The sequence below is a fragment of the Triticum dicoccoides genome, chromosome 5A, assembly GCF_002162155.2.
Source record: "Triticum dicoccoides isolate Atlit2015 ecotype Zavitan chromosome 5A, WEW_v2.0, whole genome shotgun sequence".
NCBI lineage: Eukaryota > Viridiplantae > Streptophyta > Magnoliopsida > Poales > Poaceae > Triticum > Triticum dicoccoides.
In genome coordinates this window covers 625,168,450-625,175,460 of record NC_041388.1, presented here as the reverse complement: position 1 = coordinate 625,175,460, position 7,011 = coordinate 625,168,450, and positions in this window count along the sequence as shown.

Here is a 7,011-nt window from a genome sequence, read left to right as displayed (position 1 = left end):
CCTGTCAGGGGTTTTGTGGAAGTGTTTCGGGGAGTTGAGCTCTGAGGTGTTGTCGTCATAATTTTATCGTTGCAGTTCTGGAATACCTGAGTTTAGTACGCCGACATCGAAAATCTCTTTTATGCAGTTGTTGGTGAGATAACCTCGACGCCACCCAGTACTGGGGCGGGAGTTCGGGAGTATCGCCATAACTCGTATAACGGATGCTTTTGGAAGGTTGAGGTAGATAATTTCCGAAGGTTTCTTGGTTATGTGTTGAAGGATGGATACAGCTGGATGTAGGATTTGTTAGTTTTGGGTGAGATATTATGCTTCCCCTGTATCCCCAACACCTGATTGCATAACCGGAAAGGTTCGGGAGTTTCATAGGTGGGAATTCAAGTAGCTCTTAGGATATCTTTCCGACAGATGTATGATATGAAATTGGGGTTCGACGTCTAGTGGTCCGCCTATTCATGGTTGATTTTACAGTGGTCTCATTGTGTCTTAAAGATTCCTTGGCTATGCGGACTCCGGGACGCTTCGTATGTCATGTGCACTGCCTTGTACATGATGGTGCTGTACGATCGAGCCCGTGTAGGCCCCACCACGAAAACTTCGGACGAAATCTCTATCATATGTTTGTTCCGGCTTATTCCGCAAGCCAATCCTTTGTTTTTGTTTTGAGTTGTGGTATTCGAGTTGCTTCAAAGTCAAATGTGGATTCCATCCCTTTCCTAAGTGGTGTTCTCATACTCCTATGCGAATACTAATCCTCCTTGATAATCGAGATTGTTATGCCAATCTTGTTCAACCGGTGTGCTTCTCTTCAAGTGGATCCGATCACTTCAACATTCGCAAGATTCAATCTCAGCTTTCTCAACGGTGTTTGTTTCATCCGTCTCCAAGTTGCCTTTGTTTTTTCCCACCCACCCACCATTTTTCGTCAAGGACTCAGATTTCTTATTCAAGTATCCTTTTATTGATGGGAAATCTCTCCATTCTTTTCCGTCAATATTCTTATCCGGTGATTCTCATGAAGATTCTAACGGAGCTTCAAGTTCGTCTCTCATCACTCGTTTTCTTCTCTAGTGGAAGCAATTCAAGCTTTTAGTGTTGGTCATATCTTTTTCCTCGTTTCAAATGCCTTCTCATAACGGTACACCTCATAATCTTTCACTGCTCGCTATTCTTTTGTTCCGGAGTGCTCAAGATATCTTGAAGATTCGTGTTTTCCACTCTTCTTTCGTTCAAGCTCTTTCGAGGATGTTCCCTCATTCAAGTCATTTAATTCAACCGGTGCTTTCTCTCTCTTGAATCGTTCAACGGTGTTTCTTTTGAGTGGGCCCTAACCCACAGGTCTTCTCCCAGGATTTTACCTGACTCTTCTTATTTTTCCCGGAACTATCCTCAAATTTCTCTTCGAAGTTTGACATAAGAATGAATTATCATCAGTCAAATGCCTTTCTCCAAGATCTTTCAAATTCTTTTCATCTTTGACTCAACCTTTTCTATTTGGCATTCCGGAGTGCATCAACAATTCATGGTGGTGTTTCTCGTCGTCATTCTCAGGTTTTGAAGAACGAAGAAGACTTTTCCTCCATATCTATCCGTTCTCTCTAAGATTCATGGTTCTAGCTTAATGTCATCCTCTCATAATTGTTTTATTTGTGAGTATTCTTTTCACCTATCCGGAGCAATTCAAGATTCTTTTCAGTTTGCTTCTCCGGAGCCCATCATCTCAGAATTTATTCATTCTCAGCTTTCAGCTATCATGCTCCAAATCATACCGGTGCATCAGGCAAGTATTCTCTTATCAACTCGTAATCTCTTCGCTCTCATGTATCTAGATTGTCTCAAGTATCTTCGTTCATTTCATAATTCTTCCGGGTGATCCGTTATCTTTTATTCGTTCTTTTCCAATTCTTACGGTGGTTCATTCAGGATTCTCTCCTTTCGTTTATCATATCAATTTATTTATTATTTCAATCCTACCGGTGGTGCATTGAAGACCTTCCCAAGTTTGCGCTATATCTATCTTAATCCTTTCAACGAGAATAAGTAGTATGCCAAATCCGTTGCTTGTCATCAATTTAACTGATGAAGGATGAGCATAACATAATTCTTATTCTTGATTCACCCAAATGTTTAATTTCCTATTTCGGAGGCTCATCAAATTCTCGGTTTCATTTGTTCATCTTTCTTTTCCGGAGTTCCAAGTTTTCTCTTTATCTCGTTGCTAAGCTTCATCTAATCATTGTAAGGATTCACCTTGCGTTTTTTCTACTCCTTTTTCCTTCCGTTCGCTCAGCCTTTTGTTTAACGGAGTTCTTCATGAAGGTTCTACATGATGGTTCATCAAGGATTTAATTCCTTCTCGAAGTGTTCATCAACATTCTTTTCTAAGGAGCTCAAGTATTCTTCATATTGCATTTTAAAGTGCAATTCTTTCAACCGTATCATTCGAGGTGGTATTATGTCATTCTTGATAATTTGAGTTCATGTTTCATGATTCACATGTTGTCAGGAATGAGATATTTTAAATCCATCAATCGCGTCATTGGAGTTATTTTGGGTTATATTTCACCTAAAGCCTTCTCTAAGGTTTGTTGCTATTATGGTGCTTATAAATGACCCAAGTCCTTCTTTTATCCTCTCGGTGAAATAAGCTTCTCCTATCCTTGTTCTTATCAATCCATTTCTTTTCCTGTGAGTGCCAGGCTGTCACCTCATAATTTGAGATGTATTCCCTAAGACCATATCAAACTTATTCTTTTCGTTGTTGATTTTTCAACAACTCCGTTCTAGCATTTGTTGTAACCGTGCTCTCTCAAGATATTGTTTCCCTTCGTTCCGGAGGCATTGTGATGTTGCTATCTTCAACCTTTCTTTTTGTTCTTGTCAGGACCTTGTTCCTTTCTTGCTTATCCATCTAACCGGAGTGTGGTGTCATCTCTTCTAGTTCTTTTCGCCTTATCAAGCCTTGCATATCTTCTCAACCGGAGTGCTGTCTGAGATCTTTCTTACCCCTTGTTCCATGATCTCAATACTTCCGGAGGATGTATGTTGTGATTTCATCAAGTATCTTCTCATCTTGCCAAGTTCTTATTCAATTCCTTTCTTTTCAACCGGAGTGCTGCCCGAATTTGGTCTTCCTTGATCCCCTTCCTTAACCGGAGTGTTTTCAATATATATCTTCCCTTCAACCTCAAGGCTTTCGCAATGTTCTTTGTCCCTCTTTTCTAAAGGAGTGTTTTCAACTTCGTTCATCTCCGTTGTATTCTTTTCTTGTAATGGCTTAACCTTTGCAAGGTTCTGTGGTCTCACTCGTTTGTCAAAGAGCAACTTAGTTTTACCTCTTCTCTGTGTCTTCCGTTTTTTCCTCCGGTGCCATTCTAGATCTCGGGACGAGATCCTCTCATAGTGGTGGAGTGTTGTAACGCCCCGAGACCGATGTGCCAGGTGTCCTTCAGTTATTCACTGTTGTCGCCTTGTCATTGCTTGCATGTCATGCATTGCATATCATGTCATCATGTGCATTTCATTTGCATACGTGTTCATCTCATGCATCCGAGCATTTTCCCCGTTGTCCATTTTGCATTCCGCGCTCCGTTCTCCTCCGGTGGTCACTTCTACCTTTCTTTCGTGTGTGGGGATTAAACATTTCCGGATTGGACCGAGACTTGCCAAGCGGCCTTGGTTTACTACCGGTAGACCGCCTGTCAAGTTTCGTACCATTAGGACTTCGTTTGATGCTGCAACGGTTAACCGAGGGACCGAAAAGGCCTCATGTGTGTTGCAGCCCAACACCCCTCCAATTTAGCCCAAAACCCACCTAAAACTGTTCCATCATCTCGGTCGTCCGATCACGATCGCATGGCCGAAAACCGCACCTCATTTGGACTCTCCTAACTCCTTCTACCTCTATAAATAGACCTCTCCCCGAAAATCCTGGGTCTTCTTCCCCGAAACCCTAAAAATCCCCTCGCGCCGCCACCGGACAATGTCCGCCCTAGCCAGACAGACCCGCTGCCGCGCCCAACCACTCCGCGACCGTGCCCCGCGCTGCCACCCACGCCGCGCCGCCCGACTCCTTTCTCCACCGCCGCGCGCCTGCGTCACTCCGGTCGCCGCCCTGTGCCGCTGACCTCGCCGATCCGTCGCGCGCCGCCTCCTCCGACCTCGCTCAACGCCGCCCCTCGCCGGCCCGCTGCTCCTCCAGCCCCGCCGCGCCCGGATCTGGCGGGATCCGATCGGATCCGCCTCCTTCGACCTCCCCGGCACCGCCCCGCGCCCTCCTCCGGTGAAGCTCCGGCGAGTGCCTCGGTTTCCGTGCCAAACCCTAGATCTGTTTTCAGAGGGTATATTTTTCCTAAGTCCCCGAAATTCCCAGATTCAAATGCTCATGTTCATCGCATCGTAACTTTGCACCCGTAACTCCGATTTGCATGTATAGCATATCAAAATGTTCGTCTCAGAGAGCACATCATTTCATCTCATTGCATCATTTTCATTTGAGCTCATATTGATGCCCGAAATGCTGTTAGAAGAGTGCTACTTGAGTTAATTGTCAGATCTGCTACTCCATTTAGATATTTGTCATTTTTGCCATGATTATTGTGTGCATGATATGCCCATGAGCTCTACATGTGTTTTGTTATATGTTTTTCCATCTTTCTAGAGGTGCAACCCATGTATTTTTGTGATGTGTGTGGTGACTAGCACAAGGTTGCTAAGTGAGGCACTTGGTAATGCTGATTTCAGGAACTTAGCATTTCCACTAAGTCCTTGACCTGTTTATCTCATATTGCCATATGTTCATGTTGTTTCCTAGTGATCCGTGCCTCTTTTGAGGATGATCAGTAAGGATGTTTTGTTAATCTTGTAGTGCTCTATCCATCCATGTCTTTGTTTGCAATTATGGAGCAACCTACCTTGAGTCAATCGAGCTCTACTTTTGCTATTTCGTGAATCTGGACAAATTGTCTACTTGTTAGCGATTTTGCCGAGGATGTTGTAGTTGATCCGTGCATGCTATGTTATTGTTCTTGCCATTTCTAGCTTGTATTATGTGTATTCTTGATGGGTGTATGCTTAGATTGTCATGCCTTGCTCTGTAGTCAGTGCATCGAGCTCGTAAACATGCCTACTTGATATCTGTTTCAGCATGTTCCAGTTTTCACTAAGTCTGAGAACTGATTATGTTTTTGCCATGTTCACATGCTTGCAATTGTATTTTCTGACCCCTTTTGGCTCAAGGTCACTAAGGGACTTTTGTTAAGCTCTTTGAGTAGCTCCATACCATGCTTTATTTTGCCATGTTCAGGTATTGTAGCATATAGTTTTCATGCTCCGAAGAGTGCTATCTGATCTGAAATTCCAGACAAGTGTTAATTTCACTAAGTCTGAAATCTGTTTACCATATGCACTTTTGTCATGCTTGTTTGAACCTGTTAATGGATGAATTGGCCATAGCTCAGTGTTCATCTTTTGTTAAGCATCATGAATGGATCCCTGCCATGTATTTTGTTGCCATGTTTATGTGCTGTAGCATGTTCATCTTGTTGCATTTAGATGGCTACTTACTGTATATCGCAGACCGGTGTCATATTTGCATTGCTTGCCATTTTCAAACCGTAACTCCGATTCCGGTGATCTTTATATCGTTTTCAAGCGATTTCATCTCACCTTTCCAGTGGCACCCTTGGATTTCCAAGTTGAAGCCAGGTTCAATCATTCCTTTGCAAATCATGCATATGCATCGCATACCGCATCCCGCATATCATATCATGTTCTTGTGTTGGTTGTTTACTATGTTGTGTGCTTCTTTCCGGTGTTTGCTTCTTCGGGTTGGTTCCGATAATGTCGCGTTTGTGAGGACCCGTTCAACTATGTCCGTTTGTCTTCTTCATGGACTCGTTCTTCTTCCTTGCGGGATTTCAGGCAAGATGACCATACCCTAGAAATCACTTCTATCTTTGCTTGCTTAGTTGCTCGCTCTTTCGCTATGCCTATGCTGCGATACCTACCACTTTCTTTTCATGCCCCCCTATATTGTTGAACCAAGCCTCGAACCCACCTTGTCCTAGCAAACCGTTGTTTGGCTATGTTACCGCTTTGCTCAGCCCCTCTTATAGCGTTGTTAGTTGCAGGTGAAGATTGAAGTTTGTTCCTTGTTGGAACATGGAGTTCGTTCCTTGTTGGAACATTGGTTACTTGTTGGGATATCACTATATATCTTATTTAATTAATGCATCTATATACTTGGTAAAGGGTGGAAGGCTCGGCCTTATGCCTGGTGTTTTGTTCCACTCTTGCCGCCCTAGTTTCCGTCATATCGGTGTTATGTTCCCGGATTTTGCGTTCCTTACGCGGTTGGGTTATAATGGGAACCCCTTGGCAGTTCGCTTTGAATAAAACTCCTCCAGCAAGGCCCAACCTTGGTTTTACCATTCGCCACCTAGCCTTTTTCCCTTGGGAGTCGCGCATCCCGAGGGTCATCTTTATTTTTAAACCCCCGGGCCAGTGCTTGTCTAAGTGTTGGTCCAACCCAGAGCACCGTGCGGGGCCGTCCCTTGGCAACTTGGGTTACGTTGGCTCCCGTACGCTTAGCTTATCCGGTGTGCCCTGAGAACGAGATATGTGCAGCTCCTATCGGGATGTCGGCGCATCGGGTGGTCTTGCTGGACTTGTTTTACCATTATCGAGGATGTCTTGTAGAACCGGGATACCGAGTCTGATCGGAATGTCTCGGGAGGAGGTCTATTCCTTCATTGACCGTGAGAGCTTGTCATGGGCTAAGTTGGGACACCCCTGCAGGGATTTGAACTTTCGAAAGCCGTGCCCGCGGTTATGGGTAGATGGGAATTTTTTAATGTCCGGTTGTAGATAACTTGAACCTTAACTTAATTAAAATACATCAACCGCGTGTGTAACCGTGATGGTCTCTTCTCGGCGGAGTTCGGGAAGTGAACACGGTGTTGGAGTTATATTTGACGTAGGTTGTCTAGGATCACTTCTTGATCATAGTTT